Raw genomic sequence first — 17,575 nt, forward strand, 5'->3', positions numbered from 1 at the left:
GGCTGTTATGCTTCTAACCACAGGCATCTGTTTAGCATTCATGCGTGCACGCACTCGCATATAATACCCACATACTATGATAAAGTTGATTTATTGTCTTATAGAGACAGTAAAATCTTCATAGAAACACATGAATGTCTTATAGGCCTCATAAACAGGAACCTTTCTCTTTAAAGGACCCGAGCTTCGTTCCTGATGATGATTCTCTCCAGTAGGCCCCTCTTCTCGTTTAAGTGCATTCCCACGCTGCATTAATCGTGTAACCCATTGTGGACAAATTACACACTAGGTAACAAGTTAATGGAAGTTAGCATATACCGCGTACGCACGGATTTAATGACTTTATATGCTCCTTATGGGATCACCTGAGCTGGTGTCAGCCAGATGGAGGGGTGAGTGTTAAGTCTGCGCATCAGTCTCCGCATGCAAAACGGATGTTTATGTCGTTTCCTCTGCCCGTGTTTGTATGGAAGACATGTTTTATTTATCTGCTTAGATTGTTGGATGCAACAAATTGTTAGGGAGCTGTCAGCGCTGTGAATCCCCCTCCAAAAAGACGAGAGATAGAGAGAGGAGGGTTTTAGCCTAATGAGGCTGTGCAAGAGTGGAGCATTAGAATTACGCAGACACTTCCCATGTCTTCTGAAGTCTCCGCAGGATTATCACAACCCTGCAGCATGTGAATTAAATGTAGACTGGAGAGGTGGATTTGGTTCAGAGGAACATTAAAAACAAACTCAGCGACGCCGACATGCAGATGAAAAACAACAGAATAAAAGGAGGCTATTACAGGGAGTTTGTTTTTTTTCATCATTCACAGGCCGTATTTATTATAACAGCTTTTTGAAAGCGAGAGCTGAACTGTGTCTGCGAGTACATCAGCTGTTTCTGTTCAATAAATAATTCAACTAAAACATCTAAAAATCATTCTGTGGAAAAAAAATACTAATTTTGTAAAAAAAATGCTCGTTCACTTTCTCGGCCGTCTTGCCAAGAAAGCGGATGAGTCTTCCTTTGAGAAGGTGGATACCGCTCTTGTGTTTGTGTTGAGCTACAGCCAAGAGGCAGAGGAATGAAAAGCAGGTGGAAACAGATGTCTGGATCTCCAAAAACCAAATCAACTGGTTGCTATGTTTTTTTAACTTCAGGGAGCTGTTTTGGTTTCGCATCCAGTTTGTGCAGCTAATCACCTCCTGGCTCGAGCTCCAAAGTTAAGTAGAACCTCCGCCAAGGCCCAACAGTCCCCTTAAATCTAATCAAGCTGCACCAAAGAGCACACACTCATAAACACCAGCCCCCTAAACAGACCTGTTGTGGGAAATCACTGGAAATGTCAAAATCTCGAAATGTTAAAGTAGGTGCAAAACTAATTCCTGCTAATATCCCAACAAAGCTGCTTTCACTCATGTCCTGGACTCCGGACATTTTCCAGACCTTTTCCTGTCAATCCCCCCCCCCCCCAAAAGTAAAATGTCCAAGTGAGCCCATGTGGGAACGCATCAGGAAAAGGTCCATTCTACATTGCTCTGCATTCTTTATATGTGAAAGAGAAACTCTGGAAAATGTACGGACACAATTTCTCCAGACATTAAGGTCTGAAACGGCTTAGATTTAAAGTTTCTGCATAATCCTGTGGACAAACAAATCAAAAAAACTGACACGGGGTGAAAACATAACCATATTTCTCTTTGTGTTGACCTATTTCTTAGATTTTAAATTAACCTGCAATAATAAAATAATAAAAACCAATATAACTCTCGTAAACAAAACGTTAACGTCCTTTCCCCTCCACTCAGAGATTGAGCTGCAGCCCGTGTTGACTCAGCCTGTGTACTCGGTACAGTAAACAGTACAGTAGCAGCCGGGGATGGCGATTGTCCAGCGGTGCATTGGAGCAGAATTACATTAAGGTTTAAGTGAATTGGATAAAATGCAAGAAGTGAGTTGTATGACTATTACGAAGCGGGAGCATGAACACGGTGCCTGAGGCCAAATGAGCCACTGTACAAGGACGTGTGCTGAGCAGTGCAGAGTTATGCAGACAGGGTTGCGTAATAATGACTGTTTTTCACAGCCAGAGAACAGATACCTATGTTTTATTAATCTTCCTGCTTGACGGAGGGTGATGTGCACTTTTAAACCTTCTCCGCTCTCTTATCCAATCAACGCTGACACACCTCTCCACCTCAGCCTCATCTCCCTAATGTGCTCGTAACTCTCATCATTACCACATCCTGATTACTCTCATATCGTCAAACTGTTTAGTGAGGCTGTTTCAACACGTCTTAAAAACCACATTTCAGAGCTGACTTCCCTTTTTCCTCTGGTGGAGCCGGAGAAGCTGCAAAGCTTTAATTCACTGATTCTCCTTGACTGTTATTTTCTTTCATGAGAAGAAACGGTTGTAAAACGGTTCAAGAGAAGCGTTTTACGAGATTTGAATTGATTTGAAGATTTTATAAGCACAAATCTTGCTTCAATTTTGAACATTTGTTTTATATTTTTTTTCATTTTCATAGTTCTGCTTTGATTCCAGTTTGTCCTGACCTATATTTTGGTGGGTTTGTTGAGTGGGTTGGGTTGGGTGGGTGGTTGTTGGTTGGTTGGTTTGTGTGTTGGTTGGTTTGTGTGTTGGTTGGTTGGTTGGTTTGTGTGTTGGTTGGTTAGTTTGTGTGTTGGTTGGTTGGTTTGTAGATTTGTTTGTGCCGATAGGGTAAATTCAGTTTCACTGCACATTCACCCCCACAAACCACGTCCCATGAAACAAACAACAGACTAACACCGAACAAACACTACACATCATTAGACAATAACAACAGCTAGAAACAAGGACATCTCATTAACACCAAACATTGACTGACGGTAAAGAGCTGGGTTATCGACAGCATGTGTCAATAATTGCCGCTATGAGTGCAGGTACCAGGCTTTTGCCAAAGCGAGCCCTGTTGACGCTTATCGACCCGTCCTTGTCCCATCATGTATTTATTCCCATCCAGTTTTTGAACTGGCGTAGATGTCTTTCTTTAGTGTTCAGAAGAGGAAGGACTGTGTCTCACGGCCACAGACAATACGTGACGATGATGCTGAATCTCCTAAGGCCTGTGTGTTGTGTAATTCGCGTATGATATATCGTCATAAACCGTTATTTTCCTGTCACGGCGGCGTATTTGAATATGATTGGGTTTTAAAGGTTAATTCGGCGCGATGAGGGAAAGACGGGCGCCATCAGAAACAAGAAGAATGTAGCAGCAGAGCATTTTCTGCTTTATTAGACTGTTTTCAGCCGACGGTGACAGGAACGCTGTCTCGGGAAAATATAATTACGTGCTGCTAAGTACGTGAGCCAAAGAAAGCTGTAGGTTTACTGTAAGCGCTTCAGTTCAGGTCCGTCTCCACCCCTCTGTGCCATGTCGTTCAAAAACAAAGCAGCGTGTGCTTCTATTATACAATCACTGGGTTTTTATTTTTATCATCCTCCGTCATTTGTCATGTCTTCTTTCAGCAGTGTTAAAGATTACAGACAGGCTGTCTGGAAATCTGGATGTCTCTCTTGTGATTTCCACACAGTCCTCAATTTGTCTCCAACATGTTCTCTCTCTCTCTCTCATTCTTTTTCCAAATCTATTTGTTCATTTGTTGGTCCTCTGAGCTGAAGGATGCATCTGTCCCCTCGGCTGCAGCTCGTCCAAGTGGCCGTCTGGATGCTCGCTCAGTCCCACTTACACTCGCTGTGGATTACACCCGGCTGGTTCCCTCTCTGCTCCTCCACTCTCCATGTGAGGGTTTAACGGTGTATGTGATGATGTGTTCAGCTCTGTAGCCGGAGCTCAGCACACTTTGCAGGCTCAGTAATGGGAAATCTGCTTCCTTTCCGATTGGTAAACTTGTGCGAGATTTGTCTTTGTCTTTTTTTTCATTACGGGCGCGCACACACACACACATTTCTTTTAATTTATTCAGAACCACTGAAACCTTGAGTTACGTAACCTTCAAAAACATTTTCTAGCCCCGAAAAATTATCTTGTGCTTCCCAAGAGGATGTTGTGGTTATGCAAGCAGTTTTATGAACTCGCAGGATTTAGTGTTTTCCAAATATCCACTCTATCTCAATATAAGTTTAAAGGGAAAAATGGAGCATAGAAGACTTTGTCACAGTTCAATAAACAGCTCCTGGCAATGAGGCCCATTTTATTGTGTGATGGTGTGTTGCTGTTTTTCTTGTAGATAATCATCGAGCAAAGACAGCTTACTATTAATTTTCACTTCTTTCAGGACATGAATGCATTAGCAACTAAAAGTAAGAAAAGGGACACTTTTCTCTTTCTCCTCAACATGAATGGTTCCTTTGTGTGATTTACCAAACGCATCAATCACTGACTCGCTGTTGATCTTTCTTATCATTCAGATTTGTTGATTTGGAAAAACATGGAAACATAATCCATCCAAATCTTGTGTCATAAGAATTAAAAAACAAATAAAACATTGTAGATGTAAAATTAATCTTTATTTTATATCAAAATACCTGGATTTTCATAATCACCATTGCCTCAGCTGTTGTAAACGTGCACTGTTCGGTCCAGTATATCTCTGCTTCACTTCACAAAAACCAAGCTTGCAAAATACAGTCAGTCTGTAATAAAATCCTTTCAGGGCAGAATAAAGATCTGTTATCTTTACTTCTTTAAGTGACAGGAGGACTGAATGAACGGGCTTCTGTAACATCCACTTCCACCTTAATATTAAAACACTGTTTGGGATAAAGATAGTGACATTTTATTGTCAATAAATCCTTTAAAATGGCCGAAATAAACTTCAAATTTATTCTACGGATCTGTCCACCTCGTATATTATGTGCCTGAGGTCGGCGAATAGACGAATAGAAGCACATCAACGTGCAAAGTATCGAGAGGTAGACAAACACATTGTTGATTTTGATCTTTGCACCAGATATATTGACAATACGACCAATGTAGAGAAACAGTATTGACGGCTCGCCAGCCATGAATGGTAAAAGTCAATTTAGTCCATGAAAATGCTGTCGATCAACTTTTTGACCTTTCAGAATTTTCTACAACCACACGTCTCACAGTTTGAGGAGCTGTATCCTCCAGCGCCCGAAACTGTGAAAGAGATATGCAAAAAAAAAACGGAGGAGTTCGTATTTTTCTGTTTATCACACTCTTGTCTCTTTCCCACCTCGTCTCCTCCTCTGGGCAAAACATCCACCCTCAGCTCTGTGCTTGTCTACATCAGGATTATAACGTTCGCTGGTGATGTGACAGACGGGAGCTGATGGCTTATTTTTCTTAATATGGAGTAACACTTATTACGACGCTGCGAAACGAGGAAAGGGAAGCGATGACAGGAAGATAGAAAGGATGAAGAATTGAGGCCAATCGGGGTGAAAGAAAAAGTATCATCAACCATCTCGCTCATCATCGTCCTCCCATTTCCTCCTCCCAGCTGGACGCCATTTATCATCTCTTCAAGCTGCTGTAGAACATTGAGCTATGGGGCCGATACAATGAAAGGCTTTACGTCTGACCCACAATCGATGTCGCCTTGAATGCCAAGAGCTTTGTCTGTACCGAGGAAGAAGTGGGGGAAAAAAATAGCTGCAGTCTCCAGTTTGTCTGGCCTGTGTCCAGGACTTTCAATCAATCCTTTCACGGTGAGAACTCAGAAAGAAATTGAATTAGGTCCTGGGCGTTGAACCACGCTTTCTTAATTGACACAGGATTAGTTCACATTGATTTGGGCTGATTGGAGTCCCTCGCTTGTGTTTCCACTTAATCACCGAGCACACCCTTCTCTTGAACCAGCCATTATTTGCATGTTCCCTTCCCCTTCGGCCGTGTCAGTCACTCACAGCCCAAACACGACCATATGAATTTGCATGGAATCGCTGGTTGGGGCTGTCGCAGCTTCACTATCACTGTGTGTGCTGCTGTAGCACATATGCAGTCCCAGATTTCTTGGTGTTTTTATTTGAGCGGTGTCTCGGTACAGTATAGCAAAAGGCTGTTACTCTGGCAAAAAAACAAAAAAATTGCCCTCTGGTTACAGAAAAATGTTCTGATAGAGCGCCGCTGTTTTTCCGACTGAGTGAGAGAAGGAGGCGCGGAGAGATGGAGAGAGAGATTGTCTCCCGGGGAAATACAGTGTAGACGGGGGACAGAACACAGATTATGTATGAAAAGAGAACAAAAGAGTGGAAGAGACCAAGAAAGATCACAAATAAGGTTGTGGGAGCAATATGCTTAGAGAGGGAACAGCGGGGGGATAAGGGAGAGGGTTATGAATGGAAGAGGGACTCATAGGAGTGGAGATGGACTGGAGCTGTGACAAGACTGTCTATTAACAGTGCACTCTCTACTTCCGCCTCTCAAAGCCCAGACTTTGAAAGCAAGCATCCACACAGGGTGAGAATTAGTCACTGGGAAGAAAAGGGTATAAGCGAGCGCCGCAGTGAATCACCTGCATTTCTGTTCAAATGTTGGCTGGATCTTCATGGAAGTTATAATCTAATTTTTGTGAACAACACACAAGCCAGTTTATGTTCTTGTCATTAAAAAGCTGCCGTCAGAGGAAGAAGCCTTTTGGATTCACCGTAACCAAGCAGAGATTTCAGCCAAGTGTAAACAACCAGATGTGTTGTGAGCGTCATTGTTGCACGTACTTGCTGTGTACATGTGTGCACTATGCACGTTGTTGTAATGTTCCACCAGGGGGCACACCACTGAACTCAACAACATATAGATTTTCATTCTGTAAATAAAGAAAACATGGAGATTCTGGAGGAGGTCAAGTTTATGAGTATATGCCCCAACACTGCCCCTACTATTTATGTGGGTATTGCATCTTGCAGACACGTAGCATTCATTTATGAGGTGCACAACTGGCACGTGTAGTTAAAAGGAAGCAGATGTTCGCAGATAAATCTTTTTTTTTTTTTTAAATAATTATCAGGATAATTATCAGATTATTTCTTTTTAAGCTCCTGCAGGAAGGTTGTGGTTTGAAGTTGATATTATTTTTTACTAATCAATTGATCGATCAATTGTGTTGTCTTGAGTTTTGTCATATTGCTATTGATGAAAATTATATTGATAAATTATTGATATTCTATTGTTTCCCAGCCCCCTTGTATTTGTCCGGCCCAAGAATATGTCTGAGCTGAAGCGAGCAAGACGAATCCAAAATGCCTCATTGTGTCAAATCTTTGCTTTAAGTTATTTCAAAGGAGGCTCAACCAGTCTATAAATCTAAGGGATCATGGATGTGTTAAGTAAAAAGATGAAATATATAAGAGTTATTATCTTAAGTGCATGTTGTCTGTCTATAAGAGAGATGGCAATTTAAAAAAATCAGGTTCACACTCCTGTTCTTATCAGAGTGGGATTTATACTTGAACCTTCTCTGTGTGATTAAATCATAGCCTATCGTCTCTCTGCCCCTCGTACACGCAGTCAAGAGGTGTCCTCCAGTCGGTGACATGATTGGATTTGATTATAGGCTCTCTGACGTGGCTGCTGTTGCACTTTTCTGGTTGGGTAACCTCTCATCGCCAGACCTGTCTCACACGGTAGGAAAGGCCGAGGTGAACACACCGATAATTTAGACGGTGGAAAAAAACGGTTTTTAAAACTTCTTAATTTAATCAGAATTGTCAAAGGGAGGTCACAGGAGCTGACAGGAGCTCGCCGGGGGGGGGGGGAGAATCTTCATCATTAGGATACGGCTTGTTAGCCAGGTCAACTGTGAGTCATTATTGGTTAACGGTGGGAAACGTCTGCGGATTCCGGACGGCAGCGTGAGATCAAGTGGAAGGCATCAGCGAGGCATACAGGAGGGCTTATCTCAGCCATCAGCCGCTATCGAGTCGGACTGCGAGGTGCGGGCCTGATAAAGATACGACGTGATTGCCGAGCTTCTTAATGTGCTTCCATCATTAATATTCATCTCACTTTCAGCCTCAGTAACGTTCGCACAGTCGGACATAATGTGCCATATGGCTCCTTTACTCTTCCGCTACATTCACGCCACAGGACTCCGTGCCGAGCGCCAAAGTTGCCGCTCGTATCTGATGGTTTTGGATGCTGTTCGCATGTGTTCCAACACATAACCCGTTTCCTGCTCTGAAACGAACCGACAACGATGCCACAGAGACAAATGTGTGTACAGGGCCAATGACCGAAGGTATCACATCTATTTCTGTGCCTTCAGTATGCTCCTCTCGCTTTGTGCAAAGGTCGGACATTTTGCCATCACCGAAGGAGCTACGACGTCGGGCTTCGTCAGCACAAACCCTAAACACTATATTGCTTTCCCTTCATTGCTCTGCCCCGTGTTTCCCTCAGGTTGGGGATTTATTGGTGGTGATCAACTTTGAGCGGAGGGTGTGAAAGGTTTTTCATGTGCCGGTTGGAAGCTCCAACATCAGCCACACAAGGTTTTGCAGCACACTGTAGGTAGAGTCAGTTTCTTTACAGTATAAACGTATTTATCTCAAAACCCAAAGTTTTCCTTACACCCTTTATCCTTAAAGCTGATAAGGAATATCTCTGAAAACAAATGAAACCTGCACAACAGCCTTGTCTTGAAATCCTGAAAGTCATAGTTCTAGTCTGTGTGACTCCAAGCAAAAGCATTTTCATGTGGAGACACAAAATTACCTGCAACTATTGATTTACTAGATTTTGATAATATATCCACATGTTTCAGATTAGAAAGCTAAAGATAAGTGGAGTTAAAGCATCCTTTGCAATTTAGCTTGTTTTTCTGAATGGACACAACTTTAGTGTGTCCTGAATTTAGCAGCGTATTGTACAGTGCCACCAATTCGTCTTAAAGGAAGAGGACTTATGAAGCCATGTTCTGCTCATGTTCAGGTCATCATTTGAATCTGTGTTATGCTCTAATGTTAAGAAATTGTCCTCATACTGTCCATTGCTGCAGCTCCTCCTTTCAGCCTCTGTCTGAAACACTTGGTTTTAGCTCCTGTCTCTTTAAGGACCCCTCTGTTGTGATTGGTCAACCGCTTCCAGCACATACGGGAAATGTCAGCTTCCGCTCCGGCCCTACCTGGCTTCGTTGGGGGCGTGCCAGAATAGCCGCTGGCCGAGCGTCATGCAAATGTGTGCAGACAGTGGTGCGGAGGTATCGGCAGGACCAATGACGAGGTGTGTCAGGAGCAGTGATTTCTGTGGGGGGGGGAGCAGCGCCCTGCAGACTTTAGGTTTTACATACACAACAAACCATAAAACCCACTTGTGTAAAGAGAAACACTGAAAAAAAGCCTGATGTGTCTCCTTTAAACGGATTCAAACCTGTGTCTCCACACGTTCCTCTGCACACACACAGTCAAACACCTGCTTCTTTAATAAATGACGAGCTGTCATCAGTGTGTGGTTCTCACATTACGGCGCTGTGAATTCATTAAGTGTGCCCTTTGGAAGTCTAACCAGCCAGGCGGGGTGCTGTCGAACCCCCCGCCTCTGAATCACGCCCTGCATTTCAATTGCAAATACTGTACTCATCCCGGTGCCCTTGTAAAATCCCCACAGCTCGCACTTCACCACACACTCAGACAAACACACACTCGTATATGGGTCAATGACGTGTAAGGATTTTCAACAGGCCAATTTTAAAATACAAAAAAAAAGAATATCTATTATAATTATTCAAACATTAGGAATGTTGTGTACACATAAAATCATGTAAAAATTTCAAATTATTTGATTTTAGTGTTTTTTCATCTAGATGAATTGGACGTGGCCTTAAAAAATGTCATGTGGTGCGACCGTAATTTATCTTAAAATTAATTAATTTCCTTAATATGCTTACATTTTTTTTTACAATTTCTCAATAATATAAAGTCATTAGTAACAAAGCATTTCTTTAGAGTTTTTGTAAATAATGATCTCATATTTTTGTTCTATAATGTCACCGTCCCCTTATTAAATGTAGTTAACAGACTTATTTTTCCGGTAAAGTGCATAAAATTGATAAAAATGTTTAAAAAATACCATTCATTTAAGCATACTGTATCAGTGATTAATATTTCAGCCACAGAAATTTTATATTTTACTTAAAATTTAATACAGGTCTTGATCTTATTGGTCGCACCACATGATGAGTGAAAACCTCCTATCGTTTAAAAAGATCAATAAACAATAAATTCCAAACAAAAATTTTACTTAAACCAGAAAAAAAATACTCTAATTGCATAGAAATATTTTCCAAATAATACTAAAATAAAGTACTTTATGTATATAAATCATTAATTGAATTTAAAAAAGCCCCAAAACTCCCAATCTAGGACATATATCTATCACCTAAAACACTCTTTTCTAGTTCAGTCAAAATTTACAGCCACAGAATTGGCCACCGAAAGAAAACAAACTAGGTCAGCACAAAAGGTCACTATGAAATTTATAATCAAAATATATATTTTTTGAAATAACTTAGAATTCATAGTTTTTTTTAGGTCATACCACATGATATCCAAAGAGAGTTCCAAACCTGTTGCTGCTTCCATGGGTCCTTGGCAAAATGGTTTATGATGCAACTTCCTGTCTTTGAATGGATTTCAACATCAAAGTCCCAAATTGGTCCTTTCTTGATGGTCGCACCACATGATATTTCATAAAATGGACATCATCGGACAAAGTTCGTTTGTATACTATGACGTCAATGACCCATATACAATTACAAACACAACTCACGTTCGAGTTTCTTTTTCTGAGCAGTGCAAAAAGTTGAATCTACCTCTGTCTAATTGGAGGGAGCTGCTAAAACATCTCTTTCGGTTAAACCCTCAGGCCTCAGAGATATTTTTGTCTCCTTCTTGAAATGCTCTCTGCCACTTTCATCCTCTTGAGCGGTTTCTTCGAGGTATTTTATTATTTATTTTTTTTGTGCGGCAGGGAAGAAAAACCCCATAAGACTGAGACTGACGCATCAGATGGGAACTCTGGTTCGTTTAATCGCCCACGATTTATTCAGAATCCGGAATTATTTTAATCACACAGAGATTTGGGTGCATTTTGAATCGGATTAGTGTGTTTTTCTGCGGATAGATGAGATTCGGCGAGTTCACGTCTGCCGCTGTGTCTGTGCGTTCCTTCATCCGCTCGGATACATTTTATGTATTTTTGCTGACTCGGTTCACAATGATGGGATAAAGGCCAAATAGAAAGAAAAAAAGTCCGGTCTGATTGGGCGACAGCTTGGACTTAGGGTGCGACGGTCTTACTGAGTCATCACAAGTTCATGTGTAAGTGTGCGGAGGGGGAGAGAGAGGAGGGGTCAGATGCTCCTGTGGACCGGCGGAGCTAAATCTAAATCCCCCTCTTTTCCGTCAATAATTCTCTGGCTTTTCACAGCCCCTCTAATCCTCTTTCTGACGTGACTCACCTCTTATTTATCAGCGCCTGCAGGCCACAAACAATCAGGAAAAACGTGCACAAACAGTCCAGTTGTGTGTGCACGTGCATGCATGCATGTGCAATCTGTACTCATTGACTAGATAAAGGTCCAAGCCTCTGTGTGTGTTTGTCTTCTTGCAGATAAGCAATCGCACGATATCTTCTGAGTTGTTGTTATACGAGCGTGTGCCCCACAAATTCCATCTTTGTCATAAATGAGCATCGAAATCAGATCTGCGGGCGACTGGTGTGAAGTCACGCTGCTGCGAAAAATGCAGTGAAGCGCGGAGATAATCGCTGCTGAAGTTTGAATAGTGGCTCTGGAATAATGGATCCCCGCTAAACCAGCGTGGAGATTATGCATGATGCTGGCCAGGCAGGCGGCTCTAGCTCCCTGGTGCTGGTGGTGCTGATGCTGCTGACTCAGAGCGAGCGTGGCTGGGACTCGGGGGTGGGGGGGGGTTATTGCAGCAGGGCCACAGGCTCATCCACACATCGTCTGCCAAAACTTCAAAGGGTGCCCAGGCAGAGTCTAAATCGCCATATCCTCTGGTCCAGGCTGTGCAGAACCCTTCCCCTCCCCCTCGGGTGCGCAGGTCAAACTTGGCCTCATCTTTTATGTATCGCTTACGCCATTGATTGCGCTCTAAGAGATTCATGAATACAGACGGGCCCATTTCCGTATCACACTCCAGCACATGGACGTTCTTTAACAAGTGGGGAAATTTCCCTCTCATTCTTTTTCTCTGCGTTTCTGTCTCTGTTCCCTTAGCGTTTTTTTTTTTCCCTTACTTATCTCTGACTCGGCATCGCTCTCCCGACTTATTTTGCATAGCAGGTCACAGTCATTTCCCCCTTTTGACAGACTGCTTATTTCCCTCTTTTTCGTGGTTTTTGTTGCACACCCATGAATAATTCAGATTGCAGATAGTGAGAACAGTGAATGTGAGAGGAGCAGTCAGCTAACGGGAAACGTACAGGAGACGGACACTCGAGAGCGATTCTTTAAGTCAAATCTGGACACGTGTGGCGGCTTCGGTCTGTTTTGGTGGAATTAAATAAAAGGCTTTTTGTTCACTAATGCTGCTACAACATAATAAAGACCTTTTACAGTCATTGACTCTACACAGACTATAATTAAGGTGAAATTTCTGTTGTGAATCTGAAATGGACATATGGTTGGCTTTCACTCAAAGCCCTGTTTACTTTTTAAAAGCGGTATTAGAATCCCAGCAGCGTATCTGATGTATTCATTTATGCTCATCCCTTGGTTGTTTACTCATTCATGAATACATATGTTGATCCATTTTTTAACGGGCCTCTCTCTCTCTCTCTCTTTTCCGTACCTGTGTTTAAGTGCTGTGTGCGCTACGCACCCCAGCGGAGTGTGAAATTGAAATCCTCCCCCTGCAGAGGTGCTGTGATTGACGGAGAAGAAAAAGACAGAGGACACGTGAAGTCGCATCTTTGACTCAATCTGTCGTTATTTTTTCACTCGCAGCTCTAAAGGGTTTCATTTGAACGCACAAAAATTGATATTGCCACAACATGACGAGTTGAATGCCACAGTATTCAGAGAAGCGAACCCTTGCTGAGAGGTGTGAAGGGATCATTTCTCTCTCGACTACTCTCCTCAGACGCTGCGTGACCTTGGAACTATAAGGTTCCATCTTCAATCTGAGTAGCTGGGAAAGAGGCTTCAAGTCCTCGATGGCAAAACTGAAACGCAGTGAAGTTGTCTGTTATCATTCAAAATAACCGGCACTGTAGAGATGCTCTAAATATACAAAAAAACCTAACACATTTTTAAACTGGGTTGATCTAGATCGGGTGAGTTGCAAATAAAACATTCACGAGTAAATTCCGCTTGTAAAGCTGCGAAGAAACGAGGCGTGTCAGAGGTATGCTATGGAGAAATGATGTGAAATGCCCCATTTATATGTGACCTGATTGTATGAACCGGTCTTTCTGTCGGTGGTGCACTGCAGTTCTAAGGTGGGAATACTCAGCTGTGATGTTGATTGACTTTCATTGGAAGGGGGTATTTAAGCTAGGTGCACCTTTACAATCAATTAAAACACTTAAAATCAGCTCAGTCTGCATCTCTGAGTGTTATTTACATGTTATTTGATGGTAAATTATGTTGTTTTCCTGATAAGTCCTATTTTTACACTACAAACACTGATTACCGTGACAGCTGGAACCTCATTGTACCGAGTTAGAGGGCGACTTTCGAACGCCTTTATAATTATAGAGCAACCAAGGCATTGAAAGTAAAAATAAACTCACACGAATAGCAGCAGATGATAAAATGTCAGCATAGGTGGAACCGTGAAACCTTGAGATCATGAATGAAAAGTTCTGTGGTTATTTTTGTGATTCATTAAGATTCTATTCTAACTTTGCGTTTTCTTTCACATTCTAAGACTTTTTAGTTTTTTAGCCGTAGCCCTTCATCCTTGTCATAGGAAAAGAGCCCGGGGCCCCTCTGGCGTATCGGTGCCCTCTCTCTAACCTTTGTGTGTGTCTGTGTGCGTGCGCGTGTGTGCGTGTGTTCACAACCTGTCCTAACCGAGTCCCTCCTGGAGAGTTTTGGACAGACCACCATCTGCTCCGTGCCCCCACGTTGAACTACCAGCCATCTCGTCTTCATCACCTTCATGGGCTATCAGGATATTGATGCCCTCTCGAAAACTCATTTGCAGAGTGTTGGTTTATTCTCAAAAGCGCAATAATGAATCTCGTCTGAAGGGTTATTACGAGGGATAATTAGTCCGAGCTGGATGTGTCTTATGTAACCTTGTTCATGCAAGGGGGGGGAAACAATCCTCTACAATACAACAGAGCGTTTCCTTGTGCTTGAAGAAAATCTGAGCCAAGTGTTGGATATCTGCTTTATAGAGTGAGTCATTGCCCTGAGACAGACACTGATTTCACCCTCTCTCTCAAAACATCTCCAGGACTTAATTCGCGAGATACTGCAAATAGGCTTAAAATGAATTTCCTCCCCTCGTCTTTTCTTTTTTTTCTTGCCTGCAATAACCCCCTCCCCCCTCTCTTTCTCCTTTCATGCTGTTTCCCTGAGATGTTGCTCCCCCCCCCCAAAAAAAAAGCAGGGTTTATTTGGATTAAAACCAACATGTTGTTGCTGGGATTTAACAAACGGCTCACAGACACTTTAATGTCTTTTAATTCAACCACTCTGGTCAATGACGATCAAAGTTTCCCCCATGTTCTTCCGGGGCCTACTTAAATGCAGGAAAGGGTTTGTGTATTTTTCTCCCTTTTCCCTCTCTCCCTCAGGTTTGCGCCGGCTGCCGTCCCCCCGGCGTTTCGGCAGTAATTGCATCACTCAAGTGCGGCTGGAGAAAGAGCAGGGAGCAGCGGCGCAGCATGAGCACATGGCACACGCACCAGCACATTAGCCATCAGGGCGCCGCTGGAGCCTTTTTGATAACAAGTGATGAATTCATACCCACAAACCCTGTCTTTATTCACTTCAAGGTGGGGAGATGTGCGTGCACGGGGGACGAGGCGTCTGGAATTAAGCGCGGGAGAGAAAGGATGACGACGGCGAGACAATAAAGACGGTGAGTTACACTTCCACGCTTGCCTCCTCCCCGCTCGCTCATCACACAGCCCACAGCGCCGTTATAAGCAGCTTTGGATGCAAGTTTTATTGACGCACAGGTCAGCGGGCACCTATAAAGCGGGCCTCGACGATATAAAAGTGCAACGTAAACCAGGACCTTGTCATATACGATAATATCACCTGCAAACTCGCAATTCACCTTTGACCTTGGACGCATCCTCCCCGCGCGCCGTCTGTAACCTTTTACTGCGCCTTTAGTGGAAACACATCTGTCAAGCTCGACAGCCGACCGTTGACGGCAGCATAAATGAGACAGAGAGAGAGACACAGTCGCTGAGCAGAGAGTGACAGAGGAGCGAGTGGCACAGAAAAGGAAGGGGGGGGGGTGTGTGACAGAAAGACGGGACGAACAGACAAAATGTAAGAGGCCGTTGGGATGAAAACCTTTTTTTTTTTTTTTTTGCTGTGCGATGATAACTGGTGACAGAGCAGATGGCGCTGGTGAGAGAAACGCTTTAGAAAAGAGTGTGAAAGTGCTGAACGTGTGGACTGCGCCGCGCCCGAGTCAAAGCACTCAAGTAATGTTGTGTAAACAGCACAGAGGAGGGGGCAAAGGATTTGGGTTATTTCTGTCAAAGGACACGAAAACAAACATTAAAACCACCGTTATAATCTGTCATCATATCATTGTTTCACTTCCTCCTGTGATCCATCCTGATCGTGAATTTTTTATTATTGGTGTCTCGTTAAATAGAAAGACAAAATAATCAAGCCAGAGCAGCGACACAATGATGCAGATGGGAGGAGCTAGCCCCAGTTTAAGCTTTTCATAAATTACCATCACATCGGAGTATTAGATCCAAAAATTTGAAATCTATCCAGTGGGAGAATAAAACAACTGTTGATCACCTTTTTATAAAAACAACATTCAAAATTATTTCCAATATCATCAGACTTATGAATGAATATTCTGACTGCTGCATCATTTAGAAAAAGATTTTTAACCTGTTTCTCAAGTTGAGGCTCATTTTTCAGATTCAAGATATTGGAATAATGATTTGAGACGGAGTTTGTGCTTTCAAAGAGCAAAAGAGAACCTTCTCTGGCGCCCTGGATTATCAAATACACTCTTTCAATTTTGTAAATTCCCTCAGATCAGTGCTAAATGTTGTTAAAAGACCTTTACTCATATTATTACTAAGTCACCCAACACATAAGCATTTATCACAGTACTTGCTTTAAGACTGGAATCTCTCACTAATTTATTACCCCAACTTTTCAATTGATTTAATAATTAGAAATAATCTAAACTGTAGAGTATAGTATGTTTAAGGTCAAAAGGAACTCTGGTCAGTGCAGGTCAATGGACTAATGGATGTGCGACGTGTGTCTGTAAATTCTGAGCTTTAATCCGACGACCGCAGCATCTGCCGCGGAACTGGGATGGAAATAGTGCATTGTCATTGAACGGTTCATTTATAAGTGACGCATGGGATCCCGTCTCTGGCTCAGCTCCTGTAGACGAGCCAGCCCTGAACCCTAAGGCCCGGCGCCCCTGCCAAAAAGCTGGATTCACAGCGAGCACAGCTTTAACGTATCATTGCACTGGCGCGGGGTCATCATCGAAGGCTACTTGAAAAGACGCAGTGTGGTTTACAAACACACTCTAAGCCAATATGTTGTGCATCCCAGGGAGGGGCGGGATTTGGCAGGCGGTGGGATAAACAGGTTGGTATCTGAGGCTGTATCACAGAATTTCCACTGGGCAGCCACACGCTTCAATTCAATCATTTGTTTTCTTTTCAAATACGGAAATCGAGACGCTATCTGGTGGGAAACAATATTCCATCCTCCCAACATCAAGCGGATTTGGGTGGAGTGTGTTTATGGAGATTAGGCAGCGATTGAGTGCGTAATTGGGGACGATCAGATCAGATGAGGTCAGACTTGGCCAGTGGGGAGAGGAGCCACGGAGCTGATACCGGCAATCGCAGCGGAGCAGAGCGGACACCCGGGGTCGGCTGGGGGGAAAGCAGGGGAATGATTAATGAACGAAGAGGTGTTGAAGGTGAGGGAGAGAGGGAGAGAGAGAGAGAGAGAGTAGGCTGTTTGACTGACAGGACATTCAGCTGGACATTATATATGCTACTGCCAGTGTGGACGTGTCCTCAGGCCACAGTCACTCAAGGTGTTTGTCGGATAAACAAAAAGCAGCTCGGACTGAGCTAATGTACCGACTTCAGCCCCCCTGGTGGCTGGCTGCGGTAAAGGTCACAAACCCTGCCTCTTCCATGTTAATGGGGGATTTTAATGAGTTGTTTGATGCTATAAAAACAGCATGATTGACAGCTGAGACTGAATCGCTCCATCCTGCTGCTCACAGCACGGCTCCATCTGTGCGAGATGGCAGCGTTCTTAAACTGGGATATTGGCTTCATCTCTGGATAGTGGGAGGAAGTGGAGTCGTGTCGTCCATCTTTATTTCACATTCTACGGTTGGAATTCATTTCTGAAATTGCAGGTGAGCAAAGAAGAGGACTATTGAGGGCTGCTG

At 43.1% G+C, this 17,575-nt stretch overlaps 1 protein-coding gene across 7 annotated transcripts in view; it reads left to right on the top strand.

Moving 5' to 3' along the window:
- Positions 1 to 17,575, top strand: part of LOC118098480 (disks large-associated protein 1) — a 94,805-nt gene that overhangs the window by 18,750 nt on the left and 58,480 nt on the right. For all 7 annotated transcript variants that reach the window (XM_035142320.2, XM_035142321.2, XM_035142319.2 and 4 more), the window contains one exon: positions 14,934 to 15,019. The gene's annotated coding sequence lies outside the window, so the exon portion shown is untranslated. The remainder of the gene's footprint in view (positions 1 to 14,933; positions 15,020 to 17,575) is intronic.

The sequence above is a fragment of the Hippoglossus stenolepis genome, chromosome 19 (genome assembly GCF_022539355.2).
Source record: "Hippoglossus stenolepis isolate QCI-W04-F060 chromosome 19, HSTE1.2, whole genome shotgun sequence".
Taxonomy (NCBI): domain Eukaryota; kingdom Metazoa; phylum Chordata; class Actinopteri; order Pleuronectiformes; family Pleuronectidae; genus Hippoglossus; species Hippoglossus stenolepis.